Raw genomic sequence first — 25,222 nt, 5'->3', positions numbered from 1 at the left:
GCCTATTGGCTGACTCTTGTTGCTCCCTTATTTAGATCAAGACACCAGGAAGGCATTCCAACTAGCCTTGGATGAAAATTATCACTTTGCTATTTAAACAAATGTTGATTTTTTCATAGAATACATTTTGATTTTATTTCCCCTCCTACAGCTCCTCATAGGTCCTCCCCTTCTCCTTAACACCCAACTTCACATTCTCTCTCTCTCTCTCTCTCTCTCTCTCTCTCTCTCTCTCTTGCTCTCTCTTTCTCTCTCTCTCTCTCACTCCTCTCTTTCTCTCTCTCTCTCTCTCTCTCTCTCTCCTCCTCCTCCTCCTCCTCCTCCTCTCTCTGTCTCGGTCTCACTCTTTCTCTCTCAAAACAACAACCCCACTCCAAACAAACAAACAAACAAACAAACAAACAAACAAACAAGAAGATTAAACAGCCAACATGGCAAAAGCTAAACACAAACTCTAATGCTCCTGCCTCCAGGCTTGGGGCCTGCCCTGCCATGTGATTGGTCATAGATTTAAACAGTTGTTGCTGATGAAGGAATATGAGAAGAGAAATAATTGGCTCCATGTATCAGAGAGTTCCCAACAATTCTTAAGTTATGATAGACTCTTGTTCTTAAAAAGACCTGGAACTATTTATCATTTCCTCTTCACATTAAAAATATTAAAGCACTTTTTATTCAGCCAGGCATGCTGACACTCATTTATATCCCAGAATTTGTAAAGCTGAGGAAGGAGGGTCATCACTTTCTGGTCAGCATGGGCTCCATAGAGAATTCGAAGTTGACCTGGATGACAAAGTAATAACCTGGCTTAAAAAGTATAATTTGTAGTAACCCATAAGAATCATGAATATTTATGGAGTATGATGTGATAGTTAAATGTATATGCACAACATTGCAAGTGTTCTTCATTTATCAAATTATTTGTATCAGATTTTTTACTGTTTTCCACAAATATTTATTATTAAAATAATTAGTAAAAATAAACTTTTTATGTTAATAGACAATAAAAATAGAGAGGAATGAGCAGAGGAAGATCTTTGTCATGTAATGTACATTAAATTTATAGAAATCCAATGTCAGGAGGTTAGGGAAGGACTTCGTGTCTTCCTGCAGCTATCTGAGATGCTATGTGACTTTTAAGGACAGGCTCCCGTGTGTAACAGAACCATTGTAGGAAGGTCCTCATTTCTCTCACTGATACAACGGAATCTTCTTGAATTTAACCTCCTTTATTACAATCTATAGCAGGGTGGGAAGGAACAAGACTAGAGCCAGGTAATCTGAGTTACCATGAATCCCTCAGCTCCTCTCTGTGTTTTGGCTTCATGCTAAATGGCGGTGCTAATGGAGGGATAACTTTGAATGGTGGTTATCAACTATGTTGCCCCCACTGTTTACTTACATCCAGTTGGCTAAAAGCTGCCTTAGCTACAGTGGAATGCATTTCTTATCTGATGTAGTCTTCCCAGAAGTACTTATCTGGCCTGATCTATATGCTCTCTCCTCTCTTCTCTCCTCTTCTCCTCTTCTTCTTATTCTTCTTCTTCTTCTTCTTCTTCTTCTTCTTCTTCTTCTTCTTCTTCTTCTTCTTCTTCTTCTTCTTCTTCTTCTTCTCTCTCTCTCTCTCTCTCTCTCTCTCTCTCTCTCTCTCTCTCTCTCCTCTCTCTCCTCCTTTCCCCTCCTTTTTCCCCTCTTTTTCAGCACTAACTATGCACCTGGCATTTGTCAGACAAATGTAGCTGACTCTAACAAAGGAAAGGATAATAGTTTTTAGCTCTCAGGATCCACAGCCTAAAGACAGAGCAGGGGGAATGTTTGATTGCGATTCATCTTCGCAGCCTATTTTCCGTCTTCGTTATTGATACAATATCCTCAGCACGCCGTTTCATCCACAGTCTTTGACAAGCCTCATGTGTCCTCAGTCGATTACTTAGAAACTGTGGTAGCCCTACTGGCTCCTACTTCTTTAGAACCCCAATACCTCTTCCTCCTTCCATATTTTCTATGGACCTTCCCATTCTTAGGCATGATTCTGGCTTTTCTTTTTCCCAGGGTATCTGGAGAAGTCTAGCTCACTGAGGCTATTCTTCAGCATGTATCATTGGGTGCCTTATTGCTTGCCTAAGAAGAGAGTTAAACCCCTTAGGGGTCTCTTTTTGTTCTAATCCCAGGGAAGTGTGGGTGTTGCCACTAAAGAGTTCTGTTTCGTGATTTGCTGTCCCAACCACTAGGTGTCACTATTCTACATAAATAAAACAGGACAAACTTGGCCTAGGCCCTGTGAAATTAGGCCTTTGGTTGGGGGAACTAGCAGGTTGAGCGACCCACTCATTTTGAAGTGTCAGGTAACCGCAAGCACTGTGCTCTCAAGACTAGCTACAGTGCGGGAACCAGCCTGCACTAAAAGGCTTTGAAATCCAAGTATCAGACATGTAAATCCAGCTTCTGTCTATATCTGCATTGGTATTGATCCTTTTAAATAGTCTTTAAAGATTAACCTCTCAGAACAGACCTAATGTACTATGGAATGCAGGGAACAGATCGCTTCATTATTAATATAGCTGTTTGGGAAGAGATATCTGATAGGATCAGGGCATCACAGAAAACCTCACGAAAGAAAAGCTCTTCCCTTTCTATAGGTGACCCTCTGCCTGACTGACAGAGAAATCATATATTGTCACCCAGAGACAAATAATAAAATTGTTACTTTACTCTCTCCATGATTTTTCTTAAAAAAGAATGTTTGAATAATTGTATCCCTTTTAGGAGAATTAGCCCTGCTATCTCAGCCAGTCATGATGACAGATCAACAGGAAAAGGCAAGCTACTATGCATCCCTCTGGTGGCCAGCATTATCAGTAAGTCAGTGAGCTCTGCCCTTCTACATCTGTTACAAAGAAAGTTCTGAAGCATGACACTGCATTCCAGTGTTTATACAGATTCAGAGGCCTGTTGGCCAGTGTATACAGCCCTTCAATGTTTACTCTGTGGTAAATTGTCAAATGGGAGTCTCATCAACTATAAGAGGGTCTGCATAGACCTTTGACATGCTCCTCCTGGGGGAACATCTAATTTATTGGCAAGGATACCCTTGCCACACAAAGGCCAGAAAGCACATACTTTAGATGACGTTGCACTGGGCTGTGGTAAGGCAGATTCAGTCCTGTAGGAGGAACAGTTCCATCATGCAGCATCTCTCTGCCATGACCATGGGTGATTTCAGATTGATCCATTGAGTAACACTATGCACACTGATCAATGAAGACCCCTACACATTATTTTCAGTTGTTTTTTTTAACAACATGACAGGGCATCTTTGACCATCTGCTCATGCCTGACAGCCCACTGGAGCATGATGGGGACTGTAAAGGTCAGGTGCCCGCCCATCTTCCTTTAAATTCCTCTGACACAAATGTCCTGAAAAAGGGTTTTGAAGAAATAGTTGTTGCACAGATCTGGGAGAAAAGCTTTGGTTATTGCTACAGAAATTTCAGTGGGCTCAAGATTCTCTCGAACCATTTCAAAAAAGAGGAGAGTTGTAATCCACAGTGTGGACCTGTGGAATCAGACTAGAATCTTGGCAATTTGTAGGGCTTTTTCCTATACTTTTTTTTTTTTCAGAGCTGGGGACTGAACCCAGGGCCTTGCGCTTGCTAGGCAAGTGCTCTACCACTGAGCTAAATCCCCAACCCCTGTAGGGCTTTTTGAAAAGAGCAATAGCAAATAGAATGTTGGTCACTATGCAGCTTCCGGGCTGCCTAGAGTTTCCATGTTATCAGATTCTATCAGATTATAATGGTAAAGATAATGTAATGCCAGGTTTTCTTAGAATAGACAAAAGTTTTTTTTTTCCATAAAGGGCATTTTTAAATGGGTCATTAACTCATTTTATGAGTACATTAATGCTTTGAGAGCTGTGAAGAAGTAATGTATCACCCTACTAGGGCCAAAACTGATTCAGTAAAGAATAGCACCCAGTGAACATACTTCTTTAAACTGCCACTCATCTTCCCAGTTTGGCTTAAATAAATAACAAAAAAAACCTTTGCGGTTGTCAGTCAGCTGCACCCAAATATTTGTACATGGCCGAATTTGTGCCAGAGTCAGCCCCTGAGCTGTTTGTGGTCAAGTAGGATTTGATTCAGGGTGGGGTGGGGAACAGCAATCATAATTGGCCAAATAAACTTTGTATTTAATCCCTGTAATGTTTAATCCTTCCGCCAAATTCAAAACTAGGGTCAATGTCACGTAGCCTCTTGTGTTCCAAGCAGGGTCTAAATCATCGTCTCGTCAATGAGTTTCCTATGTAAGTGGAATAATGTAGATTAAGACATGCAGCAGTGGGTGGCATGGGAATATTTATTCAATATGCCAGTCCTGTTCTTATAAGCAAAACTGTGGTCCTCAATTCAGAGCCGTAACGAAGGGGACAGGATTACTGGTGGGTAAGCGTCCTAAAGACATTCTGATGGAGGCTGGTAATCAGTACAAATTGTAACAGCCGTAGAAGGCGTTGCTCTGCAGATGGCTTTATTCTTGAGCACTCAGAACCATCTGGCACTTTGGGGCTGAGCCCAGCTCCACCACGGCAAGAACCCGTATTTGCTCTGCATTGGCACAGACTCCAGAGTCAATGGCTCCTTGACATTTTGGACTCTCCGTCATATGGCAAGTCCAGCTGCAGAGCCTGCTCTTTCCACCGTGCAGGGAAGTGGCTCGGATGAGGTTGCCTTTTGTTGAAGAAAAGGTCACCTCAGGGAGTCTGGAAGCCTTGGCTTAGATTTGTAAATTACACATGGCACTATGGACCATTTCTGGTAGGTTTAGTGAAGTACTTGCAGTATTGTAGAAATATAAGCATTCTACAGGCAAAGATCTGAGCTTAGGGTAAGATATGGGGCAATTACTGATACGTTCAGACAACAGAGGCTTTCTTCAACCTGCCCTTTTTAAATAAGCCTTCATCAGCACCAGAGCTGGGCAGATAGCTATCCTCTAAGCTATTAGAATCTATAACCCTGAATTATAATTCACTATGTTACATCTGGGCTGCTCTTAACTTTAATCGGTCAACCGTCATGGCCATGCTTTCCTCCCTCTCCTCATGATTCTTCTCAGACTCCAAGCCAGGGAACCTCGAGCCCTGCCTATCTCCATTCCTCCCAGCTATAGGCTGTAGGCATCTTTATTCACTAATCAGGGATAACTTAGGGGCAAGGCCACATAACATCACTGAGGCTACTTGGGTCTATGTGCAGAGTCTCTCATCCTTGGGGGGGGCAACCAGGTCTTAGGGGTCAATATTTTATAATATATAGCAAAAGACCAAACCCCAACACAGACTCATACAAGTTAAAGCTCTTGCCCCCGTGCCAAGCTTTATTAGATCCATTGCAAGTCATCACAGTCCAGAATTATTTCCAGAGCCACCAACACCACTTTTTATATCTCTTATCTTCAAACGCCTCCTTGTATATATTTAGGTATCTGAGGCATCCACTACACTGTGATCATTTTCTTTCTTCCCATAGACTTTGCTATTTCTGGAGTCGGCAAACGTGTTCATCTTTCTTTCTAGAATCCAGGACCTGGGGTATATATCTTGGGTATTCAGTAGATTAGCTGATTAATCCTGAATGCTTTCATTGGGTTTATGCTATATAATTAACATCATAAGAAAGCCAGTGGACTATGGTTTCAGTACTAGAGTTTGAGAAATCAGATCTTTATTTATTTATATTTATTAGAACCCATGGAGATTAGCATCCTGTTATGACTATTTGACCATGATGATACAGTCTTCCTGTTACTCTTTCCCAGGTGAATCAGAAACTTAAAAGTGGCTTGGCTCCAGTGTTTCCTTAGTCATGTGATTTTGAACTAGATTTTGTGATTCTCTGAAACCTCAATTTCTTCACCTCTACAATAGGGTAATAATACCCAATCTTCTCTGAGGTAGTGCATTTCATGAAATTAGCATACAAACAGAGAACACTGTGACTAATAATCTAAGCCACTTACGAGGTCTTGAGAAGGCTGGTCCTTCCCTCTAGCTCTGCAGCATAACTTTCATTAATCTCTCCCTGGAACCACTTTCTTCCTGGAAAACAGAGCATCATTCCAGTTACCCACAGCTCTACATGATCTACCCCTAGAGGGTTGAAATGACCCTTTATGATTTCCCACAATTCTACATTTTGACTCAGCAGGACAAGCCTCATTTGTGGTTTCTTAGGCAGTGACTGTGGCAGCCTCTGGAGGCTGGAGACCAACTCATGCTGCTGGGAGCAGACATTCTGGAAGCTGTTCATTGGAGACCCCCATGAGCTCTCTCCATATGCTCGTAGTCAGGTGGTCTTTGCCACATGCCATTTGCATAGGGTAGCTTATTCCAAAGGAGAACGGCTCACAGCACGTTGCACTGTTTATGAGCCAACCTCAAACTTACATCACTTCCACATCATCCTGTTGGTTAGAGCGGCATCTAGGGCCAGTTCAGAGGAGAGAGGAAGGAGCTGACTGGGTGTGAATTCCATGAGGTGTGGTTCATGACAGGGAGCAGTGTTAGAAGCTATGTTCCAAGACCTGCTACTCTACCAGCTCATCTTCTTTGGAATAGCTTGTGGGGATCTGCCTCATGATTATCTATATTTAATGACCCTAATCAGGTTCATTCTTGCAGTCATAGCTGTTAATGGATTCGGTTACTCACATGGCAGCCTGCAGCAGCGGCATGCACAAGTAACTGATTATCATGCAAGTCTTGAACTGCATTGCCATCCCAAGAAAGTGACTATTCGATGCAAGGTGATCGCCTTGACACGGCTTGAACCTCACTTTAATGGGTTTTGAATAGGCCTTCTCAAGCTGGCCCAGGCTTCTGGAGTTTATATCAGGCATTTTTGAAGCAGTCGACAGTACTTTGCTTCAGTGTGAGCGTTCCATCACTGTAGATGAGTTAAATTAACAGCTCCCAACTGTCAAACATGCAAGGCAGATTTCCATGTATTTAGTTTTAAAATCCCCTGGTGAAAGCATGTTTATCAAAAAATTTCAATGACATAGAAATGTTAAATCTAAAGGCCAGTCACATACCCATCCTAGTTCATTACCGTTCTCCTGAGGTCTCTACATTTTAACGCCTGGGTCTCCATCTTCTGATACTGTTTTCTATGCTTTTGCAAATTATGTTTATGGGCTTGCTACTTGCTACTTTTCTTCCTTCAGCTAGAAATTCATTTCTATTTACACAGAAATTATTTACTGAGAGCCAGTATGTCTAAGACCTTTTATTAAAAAAAAACCCACATCTTTTTAAAATGTTTTTTTTTAATTTTTCAGATTGTAATTAAATAATTCCCCCTCTCCTTTCCTCCCTCCAAACCCTCTTATACACCTTTCCTCCCTCTCTTTCAAATTATTGGCACATTTAAAAAATTATTGTTACATGCACATATATGTATATGTTTATAGTCTTAAACGTAAACTGCTTAGTCTGTTTAATGTTACTTTTATGGAATGCATGTTCTCAGTGCTGAGCCTCAGTATTGGATAAAAATATTCCCTGGAGGATATTTTTCCGATTTTCAGCATTCCTTAGTTGCCTGTACTTCTTTGTGTAGGATCAAGGCCATATTGACTTTACCCCCATCCATATTAGCTAATATATTCTTGATGGCCTTGTTCAATTCATATTTAGACAGCCATGTTGATGAGACTTTATGGGGATAGCTTCTGTCATTACTAGGAGACACAATCTCACAGCCAACTTTCTGATCCTCTTATAAGATTTCTATTCCCATTTAATAATTTGATAATCATACAACTATCTCTCTCTCTCCCTCTCTCTGTCTCTCTGTCTCTGTCTCTCTCTTTCTCTCTCTCTCTCTCACACACACACACACACACGCATGTGCATGCGTGCACACACACACACATACACACTAGTGAGCAGTGTGTCTTTGGGTACACACACATTTAAAAAATAAAGACAGTTTTGGATATGAAATGCCGTGCAAAAAGTTTGTGGGTTGAGGGCTTGGTCCTAAGTTGGCAGTTCTGTTAATAAGTGTTTGGGAGTTCATCTGGATGGCCCAGTGGGTAAAGGTGCTTGCCACTAGACTTGAGAACCTGAGTTTGGTCCCTAGTACCAACATGGTTGAAGTGGGGAGCAGAGTCCTAAGCGTTGCCTCTAATTGCTAATGTGTGGTGGCATGTGTGTATCCAAAGCATGTACCCCCTAATACTCAAAATTGAAGTGTAGTAAAAACTCTTACAGAGAAGTGAAGTCTTTAACTTTAACACCCATTAGTGCTTTAATGAGTTCAAAGCTACCCGGGGAATCAGGCTTCCTGTTAGAAGAAGTAGTACTGGGGTATTGGTGAGTAGTACTGGGGTATTGGTGAGTAGTACTGGGGTATTGGTGAGTAGTACTGGGGTATTGGTGAGTAGTACTGGGGTATTGGTGAGTAGTACTGGGGTATTGGTGAGTAGTACTGGGGTATTGGTGAGTAGTACTGGGGTATTGGTGAGTAGTACTGGGGTATTGGGGAAGCTTTTATCTTGTCCCCAGTCCTTTTGTCCCATCCTCCCCTCCCTCCTCCCTTCTTCTGCCTTTTTTATTTGCCATTAGGTATCCCTGCTCTGCCACACGCTACTGTTATGACTGTGCAGCATCTGAGCCCCAGAGCAGTAGAGCCTGCCTCGAACTAAAACTCTGAAGTTCAGTGTTTCCTTCCACAGCTAAGTTCTCGAGGCATGTTTACGACAGTGAGGGAAAGTGGACTCATGGAGTCCAGTAGGTGGAAACACTGGGTCAAAGGGAAGGAAGGCCAACTTCTAGCTCTGATCTATGGCTACTGAAAATTAGAGTTTTCAAACTACAGGCACTAAGGGAGAGTGTGTGGCAATTGTGGTGACTCCATTTTTCTGATGTATTTGCTCTCTTTGCAGTCCTGCCAGTCTGAAGGCTTAGGAAACACCTCTTCACTCTTTGTGTTTGCTAGGCTCGTTTGCTCCTCCTTCCAAGGGTGTATGTAGTGTATGCACATGTGTTTCTGTATGTGTGTATGTAGTGTATGCACATGTGTGTCTGTATGTGTGTATGTAGTGTATGCACATGTGTGTCTGCATGTGTGTATGTAGTGTATGCACATGTGTGTCTGTATGTGTGTATGTAGTGTATGCACATGTGTGTCTGTATGTGTGTAGGTAGTGTATGCACACGTGTGTCTGTATGTGTGTATGTAGTGTATGCACATGTGTGTCTGCATGTGTGTATGTAGTGTATGCACATGTGAGTCTGTATGTGTGTATGTAGTGTATGCACATGTGTTTCTGTATGTGTGTATGTAGTGTATGCACATGTGTTTCTGTATGTGTGTATGTAGTGTATGCACATGTGTGTCTGCATGTGTGTATGTAATGTATGCACATGTGTGTCTGCATGTGTATATGTAGTGTATGCACATGTGTGTCTGCATGTGTGTATGTAGTGTATGCACATGTGTGTCTGTGGGCCCATGTGTTCATGCAGAACTCGAAGAATGATGTCAAGTGTCACGTTTTCTCTCTCTCTACCTTGTGCCTCACTTAGGCTGGAGCTAGGCTAGCAGCCGACAAGCCTCGGCCACCCTCCTTCCTCTGCCCATCACAGTACTGGGGTTACAGGCTTCAGCAGCCATGCCTGGCTTTTCACATGTGTGACTCATGTCCTCATGCTGCCACCACAGGTGCATTTATCCACTGAGCCTCCAGCCCCTGTTAATTTTGATGTTTGCTTATGTGTTTACTTGTTTGTTTGTTTCTCTATAGCCCAAGCTGGTCTTGAATGCCTAACCTTGTTTCAGCCTCACGTGCTGGGATTATATTATGCTTTTAAAATTATTATTGCTAGAGATTGGATATGGCCCCTCTAAGGCACAGCAACAAGTTTAACAGTGACTTAGCAAATAAGGGTTTATTTATTTTTTTTACACACCAACCAGTCTAGAGCCAGGAAGGTGCTGGCATTTATTTGTTCGTGGAGTGAGGCTAGTCAGTCCTCGGTTTTCTAAGTCTCTCCGCTACTCTCTCTTGAACAGTGACTAGCAGGGCTGGTGTCATGTGTCCCGGGTGTGTTGGTTTTATTGTTTCATTTTGTGTTGTTTAGTAGAAACCGAGAGCTTTTCATAAGCCTTCAGGGAACTTTTTAATGTGTGCAGTGGGAGCAGAAACCCAAATGAGGTTGATCAGGAGTTAGCGAGGCCTGGTCACTCCTGCTTTGTCATTAAACTTGGTACGATTTGCAACCTCACTTGTATCCTTTCTGTTTGCTGTTAGTACCTCAGGGTTGTACTGTCTTTCACTCACAGATGTTTATATTTTTAGAGATATAGAAGCACACACATACACCACACACAACACATGCATGCACACACTTTAAAATGATAAAAATAAATAGTTTCAGCCCCTCTGGAGGCTGAAGTGTTGGACACTTTGGCAAGTCACCTGACATGGGTGCTGATTCCTAGACTTGGATCCTCTGCAAGAGCAGTACGTGCTCTTAACTGCTAAGATATCTTCAGTCCCCTCCAAGGTGTGCTTAGTTTTGATTTTAAACATTTTTAAAGTCCATGTATATTAAATTCTACCCCTGATTTACTGTGGGAAATGATTTTTATCCCCTCCTCTTCCTGAGTTTTCCCAGCACCATTATCCAAGTGCCAGACTCAGAAGAACTAAGCTGTTTGCAGAGCCTTACTCTTTCAATGACTGCAGCTTCTGGCATATTCTGATGCTAAAAGAAGAAGGCAGACACCCTGCTTACTCTACTACTTCAACTCCAGATTGTGTTAGTGGCCAGGCACGCAGAGCGTTTTAGATGTTTGATCAGCACAGTATTTGAATTTCTTTAAAGCACTAAGTTGAGAGTGTTACTGGGGTAAACCCGAGGCTATAGATTAACACACTTGATCACAAGTCAAGGAATGTGGTTCATTTTTCAATTGGTTATGACCTGGTTTGTTATGTTTATGGCCAGACATTGCATTTTTTTTTATTAATTTTGTCGTTGGGATTTTCTCTCATAAATTCTCAGTAGTGTCCTGAAGACATGATTTTTTCTCATATAATCAATTTAGTCTCTTACTTATTTGTTAAAACTAATTTGATTTAACAATTTTTTTCCATGTAGAATATTATCACCTGTGCAAATAACGACAATTTGTGGTTTGCTTTGCAATTTTAGTCATTTTCAGTTTTTAAAACCATACAGTGTTGAGGATGGAGAGATGGCCCAGCAGTCACGAGCATGGGCTGCTCATGCAGAGGACTCAGGTTCAGTCCCCAGCACAGACGTAGTAGAGTTTCACCACCATCTGTAAGTGTAGTCCCAGGGGATCCAATGCCCTCCCCTAGTTTCCTCAGGTACTGCACATAGGTGGTGGACAGACATTCAGACCAGCAAGACACCAATGCACATTTCAGAATAACTCTACCATGCCAAGAATAGCTAACGTGACTTGAATATTAATGATCAAATTTTATTCCAGTTTTAGCAATAATAATTTTGCTGTATAATTGTTAATGCGATATTTAGATTTTTTTATCAGAGTGAAAAAAAATTCCCTTGATTTTAAAGCTTACCAGCATCTAATAAACCTGTGGAGTTTTGTTTAAAATTTCCCTTTTGTTTAGTGAAGGTAGTGATTTTCTCAGAAATAGAAATGGACTGTTCAGACACTCCCAAGATGTCCCTCTTCCTTGTTTTTGATTTGAGGATGCTAACGTTCAATCAAACACTGCTAAACTAAACTAAACTAAACTAAACTAAACTAAACTAAACTAAACTAAACTAAAACTAAAACTAAACTAAACAACTAAAACGCTGCTGAAATAAAATCTTTGGTTTACTGTTTGTCCATGTTGGCATTTGTATTTATGTACTAAATTCATGTATTCTTTGGGGAATGTTTATCTGTGGTGAGACACAGTTTAGTTCTGTGTCAGTTTTATGTTAGTCCTTGGCATGATTTGAAGAATTTTGAACTGCTTCCCAGTGTTCTGAAATAGTTACGGTGCATTGCTCACTTGAGGCAGGAAAGCCAACAGACCTCCCTCATTATGCATGGCACCGCCCCTGGGGTGTGTGTCCACTCAGGAGCGGTACATGCCGGCTCAACCCCTCCCACTTTTGAGTTAACATTAGAATATAAACTTTTTTGTGCTTACTTATGTTTTCAGATTTATCTCAGAAATTTTCTGTGGTGTGTAAAGCTTGAATCCTTTGTAGAGATGGATCTTTATCGTTTGTAGCATTGAGATCCGGCTCCTTATCCCTTCATCTTCCGGCTCAGAAGTCTGTTGATTTTTATTGCTCTTTGACAAAGCTAACTTTTCATTTGATTGCTAGCAAGTCCCGTTTTTCTTTTGTTTTCTAGTTTACTCATTTCTGCTTTTATTTTTATTTATTTATTTTTTCTTTTCACTTTTGTTAGGCTTTTAAACAAGCATCGTTTATCCAGGCTCCCTAAGTTGAATGTTTAGCTCAGGCCATTCATCCCAATCCTCTCTGTTTTCTAATACACATTTAAAGTTACAGCATTACTTCTGAGTAGTGCTACTCTGCATAATTTAGACGTGTACTGCTCACAGTCTCCATTTCTAAAATAAGTTGTAACTTCAGGCTTAAATTTCCACGGAACCCAAGAATGGTTTAGAAAACCATTTAAAAATCTCTAAATGGGTCGTTTTGTGGTTTTAGCAGTGTCTAAATTTACCACATTGTTTTCTTTATGTACCTCTAACAATTCTGTTCTCTTAGGAGTTTATTTAGATTTTCCTTCCGACCTAATAAGTATGTTAAGGTTTTGACGTACATTGTTGCTTGGATATGGCGTCGTGGATAAGGTTCATGCCTTGAACATTGACATCCATTGTGAGACACTGAGAAGCTAGAGGCTTTTTGTGACTGCAGAGTTGGATGGTGGGACCTTGAGGTGGACCTTGAGAATTAGGCAGGTAAGGAGCTGCTATGATGAAATGTTGGCAGTCTTGTAAGGAAAGGGAGAGAACTCCCTCTCTCCTCCAATCTCTCTCCTTCTCTTCCTCGATCCATCTCTCTCTGGACACGTGATTTCCTGTGTCACCTGGGGGCTCTGCAGGTAAGGCCATCTACATACAGGTGGACTCTTGACCTTCTTCCTCCAAGACCTGAGCTGGAATAAAGGGTTCTCCTTTAAAATTCACTTACCAGGTAGCATTCTGTCATTGACAACAAAATAGGACCAATATAATACACATGCAGGTGTGGACCCACACATGTATATTTGTGTAGGATGAAGTATTTACAACAAGCCATCTGGTCATGCTGAATTCTCAATAGAAAAATTGTTCTTTCTATCAGAGTTTTGATTCTTGAATCTCTGAGTAGGTCATCTGTCACCTACTCCATAGACTTCTGAGTGATTTGAGTGACATGCACACACATGCATGCGCATATGCATATTCTGTTATTTCATGAATCACTTTCCATGATGCTTGGAGCTTCAACAAGGACCATGTGTTTTGTTAGTTCAACATCCGTCTCTTCCGGCCACTCTAAGTCGATAGTCTTCTCACCTGTGTTACTAATCCCATTTATTATTTTGTTCTTTTACTTGAATGTCATTTTGCTGTTTTATTTTTTGTGTGTTTTTGGTTTTTTCTTTTCTTTTTTTTTTCTTTTTTCTTTTTTCTTTTTTTCGGAGCTGGGGACCGAACCCAGGGCCTTACACTTGCTAGGCAAGCGCTCTACCACTGAGCTAAATCCCCAACCCCTTTTCTTTTCTTTTTTTTCGGAGCTGGGGACCGAACCCAGGGCCTTGTGCTTGCTAGGCAAGTGCTCTACCACTGAGCTAAATCCCCAACCCTCTGCTGTTTTATTTTTAATCATATTCTATAACACTCTTATGTTTCATTATAATGACTATAGAGATGCTTTCTTGTAAAAAATCATTAATTTTGGAATCAAAATTTAAAATCCTATATGGAGAAAAAAGCATGGGTCTTGAGCTCCCTGAGACATTCTACTTTACCTTCTAGATGAAGTTCGAGTATTTCCTCCTTTGTGAAACCTTTCTAGAAATAAGTAGGCTCCAGGTCAACTGACTGTCATTTCTTCATACTCCTCACATGAACTCACAGAAATGACAAGACATGTTTCCTCATTTCATACTCTCCCAGTTTTCTTCTTCATACTATCTCAATGCCATCATTCTGAATTTTCAATATGCCTGTGGGTGTGTGCATTTGTGTGCATGTGTGCATGTGTGCGTGCGTGCATGCATGTGTGTGTGTTTGTTTGTACATGTTTGAGTGTTTCCATGTCATGGCATAAGCTCGGGTGTTGGTCCTCACTGGACTTCAGGTCAGGCTAATTGGCTTGTGGGCTTCTGGGAGAGTCTTTTGTCCCTGCCTCCTATTTTGCAGAAGGGATGTAAGGGCTACAAAGGTATGCTAAAGCATTAAGATTTATGTATGTTCCTGGAACCTAAACTCTGGTCCTCACACTTGCACACGCATTGATCTGCATTGCCCCACTATTGCCATTCTTGATTCTGCAGAAGCTTGGCTCTCAGAGGTCATCCGTTTAGTACAGACATTCTCAACCTGCTGGTCATGACCCCTTTGGGAATCGAGCAACCTTTTCACAGGGGTCGCCTAAGACCACTGGAAAACACAGTTATTTATAACATGACTCTTAAAAATAGCAAAATTATAGTTGTGAAGTACAATAAAAATAATTTTATGGTTGGAGATCACCAGAACATAAGGAAGAGTAGCAGCATTAGGAAAGTTGAGAACCTGTGCTTTAGTATCTGGGGTACTTGAAAGTGGAAAAAGGGAAGAACATTGTACAAAGACACAGGGATGGCGAGAAGGCAGTGCTCCTCCCCAGACCCTTATGTGTCTGGAAAGTATTCTGCATTAAGAAAGGCAAGGCAAGTAAGGTCAGGACAGATGAACATAAACAGATTTGCACAAGTGTCAATTGTGTGCAAAGGGAGTTTCTGTGTCTATTTTCTCATTCCAAAGTCTTGGGGAATCAACTCGGGTCTTTTTTTTTTTCCTATTTTACTTCAAAAGTTTAGTAGCTGGGTAACCAAATAAAGCTTATGGAAAATGCGCTCAAGGAAAATTTTTCTATGAGAAATGAGAGACAGCTGAGAACTGAGCCATTAAACACTGCATCATATTCCTGTATGGGCGTGGACTCCACTGGGAGTTTAGACTACATGCTTGCTTTTCTATGAGATGACTGGCAGGCTGGGCACTGTGCCGAGGTTGTTTGGCTTTGTGTTTGCTGTTTGCTTTCCATCCTTGATTGCATGGGGGCGGGCATGTTGCATGGAGTCACCTCTGCTTCCCATTATTCATCTCTGCGAGCATTCATTTTTATGAGGTACTACATATCAGGCTGAATAAAGACCTTCCAGCTTTCCCATGCTCCAGGGTGCTACCTTCCCCTGTCTCTGCTGCATTTGCACTCTGTCCCCTGTTGTCACCATCTAATGGCCTCTTCTTTTCTAAATGATTCCCATTGCTATTCTCTATTCTGATTGCTCTTGAACTGCCCTGTGATCTGCCAACCCCACCTCTCTTGCCCACCCTAGTAACCAGAGGTAACTTACACATATTTGTCTTTGGAAGAAAATATTGCCAGAGCTAATAACTAACTAAGGGCAAGTGGGGCAAGGAAGATCACTTTCAGGAACAAGGAGGCATCTGGAGTTCAGATGTCTGAAGCATGCTGTGTCTTGTAAATAGCCAGGAAATGATTATGTGCCGAACACTGCTGTGCTATTGATGGTTACTTGTAATTTCTTAGTGTAAGTACAATGCACATTTTGTAACAAGTTGTTAATAGGCTTGGCCATGTGTTGGTTACAGTAGTGGGTAGTAGTGTTGAATTGAATCCTCTTCTATACACTTATCAACGGTAATATGAGTGGGTTCTGTATTATTTAATGTTATAGAAGAGAAGGTTGAGCATTGAGAATCTTAAAGGGCTCATCATATAAAACTAGTGGTGAAGCTGGCAGAGCTGGGATTTGAATCAGGCTTATTTAGTTCAGCAAGATAAGGTTAGATGCTTAGAACTAGCCAAACAGCCAGTCACCATGCCACGCTGCCCCACCAAGCTCTGTCACCACTGACCTTCATTTACTTCTTTCTGCATCCTCTTTCCCATTCGTCTCCTCTTGGACGCTCATTCCTTTGAAACTCCTGAAGCTCTTGCCCTCATTCTCCCAACTCTCTCCGAGAATGGCTTCTCTCTGATCACCTTTATACACTGAAGGTTTCACGTGATCCACAGCCTGGCTGTTTCTCCTAACTGCAGTGACTCCCATGTATACTGGAGCTCCTGTGTGTTTGACCCCCGGAGCCTCCACATTCCAGTTACTAATTTAATAAATCAAGTTGTCTATGAGTCAACATTGTGCTACATGCTCCTCAGCCTTTTACCTCCCTGACACATACAACTCAGGAAGGACAGAAAATCCCGTCCAGTGTTCCTAGCACTCCCTTGTCCCACCTTGCACAGCAAAACTAGAAAGTGTTTCCTTTTTTCTATTAAGAAGAGATCATGTCAGATTGCATTCAAACCCCAAATGGCCTGCCACTTTCCAGACGATGGCAGAGGCACTTGTAGATCTTCATTTGTTGAGTGGATACACCAAGTCTCCAAGACCATACGAAGCTACTGTTTTTCCTTCGCCATTTTGCAGAAGAGATAGTGGAGACTCAGGTCAATCATATCTCCAGAGCTCCAGAGCCAGGAAACAGTGCAGCAGAGAATCAGGCCCAAAGATTGGGTCCAGAGGCCATTGTTATCCCTTGCAGCTTAACTTACCACCTCATCTCATTTGACCCCACTCAAGATGCTCAAGACTTTCTGAGGTATGCACATTTTGTGAGTCTCTTGGCTTTCTTGACCATCATAACTTGTGCATTAGATCATGGGAGAGTGACCCTAGCCACCCACTTAAGACTAATATATAAGAATATAATTAAACTTATATTAGGAGTAGGAAATACCTGCCCCTAGAGGCATTATAGGTGTGGTTGCTGTCTCACACATGTATCAGTAGATGGCAGAGAGAAGAAAGCCCAAGTCTACACTCAGTGTTCTGATCTGTGAACATCTGAATGATTAGAGCAGCCTAATATTCCCTGGAAAAAATTTAGCCTGAGACCACTATCAGTCCAGCTGCAGGGGACGTGGGTAGGGAGCTAACCTGTGACTATTAGTCTGGCACCAGGCAGGCCAGGCAGGGATCTCAGGACAGGAACCAACCTGGAAACTAGAAGAACCTTCTTGGGAACACAGGCCTTGGGTGGGAGTGAGCCTGAGACAGATGACCCTCTCCAGGGCCCACTAGGGCAAGCTGTGTGAGGAGAGAGAACAGGACAACCACCGGACTGGCACCAGAGTGCTTAGATAGGAAGCTAGCCTGAGATCACCATTAGTCTAGCACCACACTGGCCTGGGTGGAGGCAGACCGTGCTCCAGATGACCCCTACCAGATGACACAATGCACAAGCCGGGTATAGCACTCCTGAGACCACTCCTGAGACAACCCCAGACACAGATACTCCAGGTGCCACTAAGAGGAGCAAGTGGTAGAGAATTGGAAGAGAAAGAGAAACAGAAGGATGTGCACACAAAGAAGAGAGGCATTACTGGAGACTCCAGGGTAATGAGGAAAAGCCAGTTGTGAGTAGCTGGTGATGCTACCTAGGCCTATGGTGTAGTCCTGGTCTGTGCTGCCACCAGGGGTCCCATCTGGGTCCATGGCTCTGTAGCAGCAGGGTCTGATACCATCAAAGGCCAAGCAGATGTTGATGTCTGAGGGTTGTGCAGAACTGGCCCTACCAGATATCTGGGCATCATGGGATAGCTATGGGATAGGATATCATGGCCCTAGAGACATGGGAGCAGGAGAGCTGACCCTGCCCTTCTGCTTCCAAGCTCAAGTATTGAGGTAAATGATGCACACACATTGAGGGAAAGGTGGATAAGCTGGGCTGAGGATTTGAGCACGGGAGAGCTGAACCTATCACCCATCTCCCTGCAGTGGCACGGAAGTCAGAAAGATACCCTCCTCCCCTCACTCCTCATCACTTACAGCAAGTGAGAGACCTGGCCCTGGGGTCATAAGAGCAAGAGAGATGTCCTTGTCTTTCACCAGCTGCAGCACTTGGGAGTGCAGGCCCTGCACCTTGCCTGAGCAGCACAGTTGAGCTGACCCTGGGAGCCGAGGGCATGAGCATGGGAAAGCTGACCCTGCCACTTGTCTTCTACATGATGACACATGCAAGGGAACCGATCCCGCCTCCCTGCTCCTGCTCACCCTGCCTTTGCCCCTTGCCACCTATGGCAGACAGGAGAGCTGGCCCTACCATTGTGAGAACAGGAGAGACATACCCACTACCTGCTATAGCCCTTTGGAGAGCAGGCTTTGCATCTCTCCTGGGCAGCCAGTAGAATTGGCCCTGGACATGGGGGTTGCAGGTGAGTCAACCCCAAGGACATGAGTGTGGGACAGCTGACCCTGCTGGGCTGTGGTACAGAAGAGGGAAAGACAACCTCCTCCCCTTCCTTGTCCCTCACCACCTATGGTAGACTGGAGAACTAGCCCCAGGGTCATGAGAGTGATAGAACTGGACACATGCCTCACCAGCTGCAATGCTTGGGATAGCAGTCTGTATACCTAAACTGGGCGGCAAGGTAGAGCTGGCCTTGGTTGCAGGAGTTTTGAGTAAGCTGGTTCTGAGGGCACGAGAGTGGGAGAGCTGGTGGTCTGACACCTCTCAGACCGAGATCCAGGGCTTTGATTGGCCCATCACAACATCCACCCCATAAAACTGCTGGAGTGCATGAAGGGACTGGCCCTATAGATCCAATAGTATAGGACCTCCATGACACAGGGCAACAATAGGGTTACCAAAAGGAGTCTCAGTGATATTCCAGTATTGATAGAAGAACAGAAACCAGAGGTCTTGTATCAGACCAGAGAGTCATTGGAATGAACATTTGTGAGCAAAGAAGTGTGGATAAAAGGAATACTGTGGGACATGCTGTGACACACGATAGCTTCCACAATGATATTTCTTCCTATGTTGGGAAGGAAGTTGCAATGGTGGAGGGTGGGTATGAGGGGAGGAGGAGATGAGTGAGATTCACAATAAAAACAATAAAAAGTTAAGAAAGGTAAATATAACCTGGGTAGTGTAGGTGTTTATTATCATCTTCATTATTCTTACTGGTTAGATACCAATATGCTAGCATTTTCTTAGAGCTTGGGGGAATTTTGTTAAGTAAATGACTGAAATTGTTCGGATTCCACAGCCTGAGAATCAAAAAGAGAATTGCATCAAAATTATGCATTGTCTTGGACAGAAATTTCTTCCAGAGACTGAATCAACGAGGAATGCTCATCTCCTTCATGCACTGAATGTTTTTCTACTCAAAGAGCAGAATAATGTGATCATGGGGTGATTCTAGCTGCAATAATTCTTACAGGAAACAAAGGAACAGGCTATTACAGATGTGTCTACACCAATAGGACCCACATTGGAGCGGAGTTAATTACACCATAATTGCTCATTCCCACCATTCCTCGTGTGTGTGTGTGTGTGTGTGTGTGTGTGTGTGTGTGTGTGTGTGTGTGTGTGCTTTGTTTTGTTTTTCAAGAAACTCAGTGACTTTGTAGGGCTGTCAGTATATGCGTCAGTTGTATGGTTTGGCATGTGTAAACAAGGCTGGGTTTCAGTTCTCAACAGAAGAGAAGCCAGTAAATGAAGGCAGCTCTCACAGGGTGAGAACATGCTAGTTCTGCTTGGCACTGATTTTTTTAGGGCAGAAATAAGAATGAGGTAGGAGTTTAGTCAAAATATTTGGTTGGTTTGCAAACACCAAAACCATAAAGTTTGAATGCCTAAGAACAGTAGATGTATTTAATTCTATTTCTATTACTGATAGGTAAAGCTTAGTTTTTAAAAAGTATAGATTGAAAGGGTTGGGACTGGAAATGTTGCAGAACTTAGAAATTATTTTTTGTTTCTGGAATTTTTCAAATTCATAATGAAATATGTTGGTGATGGGATCCAAGATTAAATTTGACATTTATTTTTGTTTCCTGTATGATTGTACATGAGTCCTAAATGTGATTTCACACAATATTGTTTAGTACTTTTGTGAATGAAAAAATGGCTTGTGTATGTGCACTGAACCACCTTTAACTGCTGTGTGTGTACTGAGCCATCTTTAACTCATGTGTGTGCACTATGCCACCTTTAAGCAAGGGAAATAGTAGGTCTACATATCAGAATTTCCACTTGTGTGTTACATTGTCACTTAAAAGGTTTGGGGCTTAATTTTTCTCATTGCTATTAGTTCTTTGAGAGTTTCACACCATCTATTTTGATCATATCTGCTTTCTTCTTGGGTCAGCTCTCCCTTTTTTTTCCAGAGCTGAGGACTGAACCTAGGGCCTTGTGCTTGCTAGGCAAGTGCTCTACCACTGAGCTAAATCCCCAAACCCCAGCTCTCCCTTCTCAACTGACCGAACTTTGAGTCTTCTTAAGATAAATCAAAGAAAGCAAATAGACAAAAGTACAGGTCTTGGATATGTGGCCTTCTAGTGGAGCTTGATCAACCTTCGAAAGCCCCCAATCTTAAAGAAAATGGATGTCCCCCCATCCCCAGCAGCCATCCATTGACAGTAGCTCCTCAGCTAGGGGTGGGACTTCATGCTCTACTTCCCAACTCCTTTTGTTGAGTTAGGATTTCACTGTGTAGTCTGTCCTGTCCTGGAACTCTCTCTGTAGACTCTCAAACTCACAGAAATCTGCCTACCTCTGCCTCCTACATACTGGGATCAAAAGTGTGTAGCACCACAGCCTGCCCAGCTACCTACCTTCCCTTGTGGTCCTGGAAATTTCCTGGCTTGAGTTCTCATGGGTCTTGTGCCTGGTATACCAAGTGCTATGAATTTATATGTACAATGGCCCTGCTTTGTCTAGAAAACACTGTTTCCTTGTATTCATCCACTGTCTCTAAAAGATACTTTTAGAATCTTTCTGTTAGCATCTTCTACATGATCCCTGAGCCTTGAGATGAGGGAATATGATACAGATGTGCCTTTTGGAGCTGATCATTCCAAATTCTCATTTCCTGCACTTTTACTACATAGTTAATAGCCATTTAATGTGAAAAGAAGCTTTTCTGATGAGGGATGAGAGGTGAGCTAATCTGTGGGTATGAGGGAAAGCCATGTGAGTTGGTTTAGTATATTGTCTGTTTAGTAGAGTAATAGAAATACCTTCTTCCCTAGAGCTTATGTCCTGTCTAGTCATAGGTCCATGACCCTAGTAATGGTTCCATGTGCCTTTCAACATTTGGAGCAATATCTCAATCCAATCAGAAAGAGGCTGGTTATTCCCCTGACATTCATTCCACTATGGCACTAGTGGGCATGTCTTTCCAGGATGGTCATTATTGTAGCCCATAGCATTCACAGCTGGGTAAGACTGAAGACTAAGTTCCTCCACTGGAAACTTGCATAGCTCCTTCTAACACTTTGAAAGATAACCAGTAGGGATGAAGCTTCCAAATGAGTACCAGCTTGATTTCCCCATGTTATGACTTGAGTACGTGATGTCTTCAACCATAATGACAGCATCACGTTCGGTATGGCAACCAAGGTCATAGACAGCATCCTGTAATTTGGGGTGCCAATGAGACCTCACTGGCCAACAACTCTGTGAGGTTTCCCACTCCCGGTTCTAGGATTTTTATTTGTTAGCCCCCTACTAGATACCATAGGTCAATGGATTTAGTGGTTTTGTTGAACATTCTGGCAGAGTTTTTTTTTGTTTTTTTTTTTTTTATTCTTCTGCTGAGGCCTATAATAATGAGAACTTGTCTCCAAAACATGAACTCTTCTGAGTGTTAGGGGTTAGGGGGTTCAGAGTTCCGATCTTTTGGAGCAGATGGCAAACCTATGCACAGCTATGTGAATTTAAACACATACAAAGACTCATGTAAACACTGCTGTATGAACTGAGCAATTCTGCGAGGCTGACTTCTCCCAAAATGACCTATGTTCTGTGCTCTGTTCTTATGGCACACCCCCAATAGCCCAAGACAAGTGCTACTTTCAATTATTCTGTTTGTCCATTCTTCTGAGAATGTCTTGTGAGTCTTTACAGACTACAACCTTTTGAGGTTGGTTCTTGTACTCACCATTTTTCACCCAAGTCTCTTATATGAGATGTCTCCTGGGATGGATTTACTGAGGTTCTTTTTGCTAGTATCTAAGAATATGCCTTTATCTGAAAAAAGAAGGCCCCTGTAGCTGTAATCAGCCAGGCTCATATGAGAGAAGAGCAGGAAACCTTCATGTCTGACATCTTCATAAGGACAGTTACAGAGAACAGTGCTGTGTGAAGACAAAGAACACAGGGGGAGCAGAGGCTGCCTGAAGATGGAGACAGTGATTGAGATGATGTTGCCACAAGCCAAGAATTCTTGGGCTACTGGCGCCAGGAAGAAGCGGAGAGGGATTCCAGCCCATCTCACCACAGGGAACTTGGTCCTGCTGACATCTTGATTTATACTTTTAGCCTCCAGAGCTGTGAGATAAATAAATTGTTGTCATTTGAAGCCATTCAGTTTGTGGTACTTTTAAATAGCAGCCCTAGGAACTTAATACAAACACAAAAGTAGACATTTTATGATTTTTTAATATCTAAAAATTTCTCAAAATTCATACCAACAGTTAGTAACAAAAACCTGGCCCCATAAAACAAAGAACAAATATAGTAGAGAGACATTAATAACTAAAGAACGCTGCATCAAATCATCAGAAAGATGTGTACACGTTCTGGGAACTGGATAGAAGAAGACCTAGACAGGTTATGGAACAGGGGTAAGAGACCTGCCCTCCCCCATTAGTAGTAAACTCCAGCAAATCTGTGTGTATCTGTTATTTACATTTCCAGGATTTCTTATGCATGTTTTCAAGTTTCTCAAACGCATTATTTTTTCTCCTCTTTTAAGAGCCTTTGAAGTGTCGAATAACTTCACTTACAAGGACACCTATGTTTAAATTGATCTTGGGACTGTCTTTATAGTATTTTGTCAAACAGATGTTTTAAATTATACACTGTCAAATCAGCCAATGTCGCTCTTGAAATATTTCCTCTGATTGAGATTTCATATTGTTTCATGCTTCCTATTGCCCCAACATTATAAAACTATTATCATGTATTATTCTCTAATTGCTTGGAATTTTTAATACCAATTTATCTGAAGTCTAATTTTGTGTGCAACAGGAAAAATGATGATGTAGAGGTTTCCAAATCTGTGTCTGGCTGAGCCAGTCCTAGTCTTTGTTACATTGTTGAATCAGGCTTCTTTGGCTTTCATTCCTAGTTTCCTCACAGTTGTGGCTCTGTTTCTAGATGGTTCTGTTTCATCTCACCAGCCTATTAATTTCTTCTTACTCCAACAACTCACTTGTTTCTCCAGCTTCATTATCAGGGTGTAGATATGTAAACTTCTTGGTTAAATTAATTTCCAGTGAATTTTAGAGAGTGTGTTTGCAAAAGAAGTTGTCTTCTTAATTTCATGTCTCCTAAATATAGACACGAAACTGACTTTTGTGCCTATGCTATATACCACAACTGCACTGAAGTTGCTTATTGATCTTAACATAAATTTGGTGGAATCCTGAGTGTTTTCTATATATAAGATAATATTCTCCGCAAACAGAGAAAATTCAATTTCTTCTTTTTCATTTTGGATGCAGTTGGCTTTTTTCATTTTCTTGCTTAGCTTCTCTGGAGATGATATTGAGTATTATACTGAACAGAAATGTCAATAATGAGAATCCTGGTTTTATCCCTAATCTTGAAGGGAAGTGTTTTATGTATCTCTTATGTAAGTTTGTTTCGTTAACTATGAGTTTGCCATAGTGGCTTTAGTATGTTGAGGGTATTGTCGAGTGTTTATCAGGGTTTGGGAAGGAGCCCAGAGCCCCATGCATATTAGGTAAGGGTGGTAACATTTGTATTTTTTAACCCATCCCCAAGAATGTTGAATTTTGTTGAGTGTTGCTTTCTGAGTCTTTTGAAATGCTCACATGACATCTATTATCCATCCTGCTGATGTGATATATCACATTTATTGATTTGCATATGTTGAACCATCTTTGCAAGCTAGGATTAAATTATACTTAATCATGTTGTAGGGTTTTGTTCTGTTTTTTTTTCCATAAATTAGCTTGCAAATGTTTTGTTGAGCATTTTTAGCTTGTGTTCTATAATGATTTTGACCTCTAATTTTCTTGTCATGATGGTGTTGCTTGGTTTTTGATCTCACGGACATGTTGAATTCTGAAACATTAGCTTGGGAACATCTTCAAATTTTTGGGTGTGCTTGTAAAGTATTGTAACCACTTGATCTTTAGATGTTTGGTTGGGTACTAACACTCTCTTAGTTCAGGAGGGTTTTTATCTATTTGATCCAGTCTCCTCTTTTATTATTGATTTGTTCACATTTTCTGTGTCTTCAAGATTTAGGCTTAATGAATTATATGGAAGTTTTGATTAAAATTAATTTGAGCACTCTGCATCATTTATCTAAAGAATTTAAACCATTTACATTAAATAGATTATTGTTATTAAGGATTTAACATTCCTTTTTGTTTGCTGTCTTTGATTTTTCCTTATCCTTGATAATTTGATACATACACAAATTAATATGATTCTATCTACCCCAAATTTTGCCTCCAATTCCCACCATATCCTTCCCAATACATCCTATTTTCAAGTTTATGTTTCTTTCCTTTTTTGATTTTGGCAACTCACTAAATCCAGTTAGTATTTCCCATCCACTGGAGCACTGGAGCATGGAAAGCTTACCGGTAGTCACAACCTCAAAGAGGAACGACAATCTCTCTCCCAGGAACGATCAGCTACCAATCTTCAGTTTGTTTGGTTTGATCTCATGTAGGTCTTGTGCAGGGGGAGTACAGCTGCTGTGAGTTGCGATTGAAATAGTCACGTCCAGAGGACAGCATTTCACAGTTCTCCCCTACATCTAGCTTTTGCATGCTTTCTGCCTCCTCTTCCACAGTATTCCCTAAGCTTGGCTGGAGGGTGGTGGTGGATATAGGAGTCCAGTTTAGGATCG

At 41.8% G+C, this 25,222-nt stretch overlaps 1 protein-coding gene and 1 non-coding gene across 2 annotated transcripts in view; both read left to right on the top strand.

Moving 5' to 3' along the window:
* The window catches only part of Hs3st4 (heparan sulfate-glucosamine 3-sulfotransferase 4), a 405,604-nt gene that overhangs the window by 136,001 nt on the left and 244,381 nt on the right, over window positions 1–25,222 (top strand).
* LOC116895029 lies at window positions 17,058–17,191 on the top strand. Its single transcript, XR_004387215.1, has one exon. It is a non-coding gene; the product is annotated as a small nucleolar RNA SNORA17 (small nucleolar RNA).

Source organism: Rattus rattus, chromosome 2 (genome assembly GCF_011064425.1).
Source record: "Rattus rattus isolate New Zealand chromosome 2, Rrattus_CSIRO_v1, whole genome shotgun sequence".
NCBI lineage: Eukaryota > Metazoa > Chordata > Mammalia > Rodentia > Muridae > Rattus > Rattus rattus.
The sequence above is the reverse complement of the archived record's forward strand: the minus strand, read 5'-3'. Positions and strand labels throughout refer to the sequence as shown.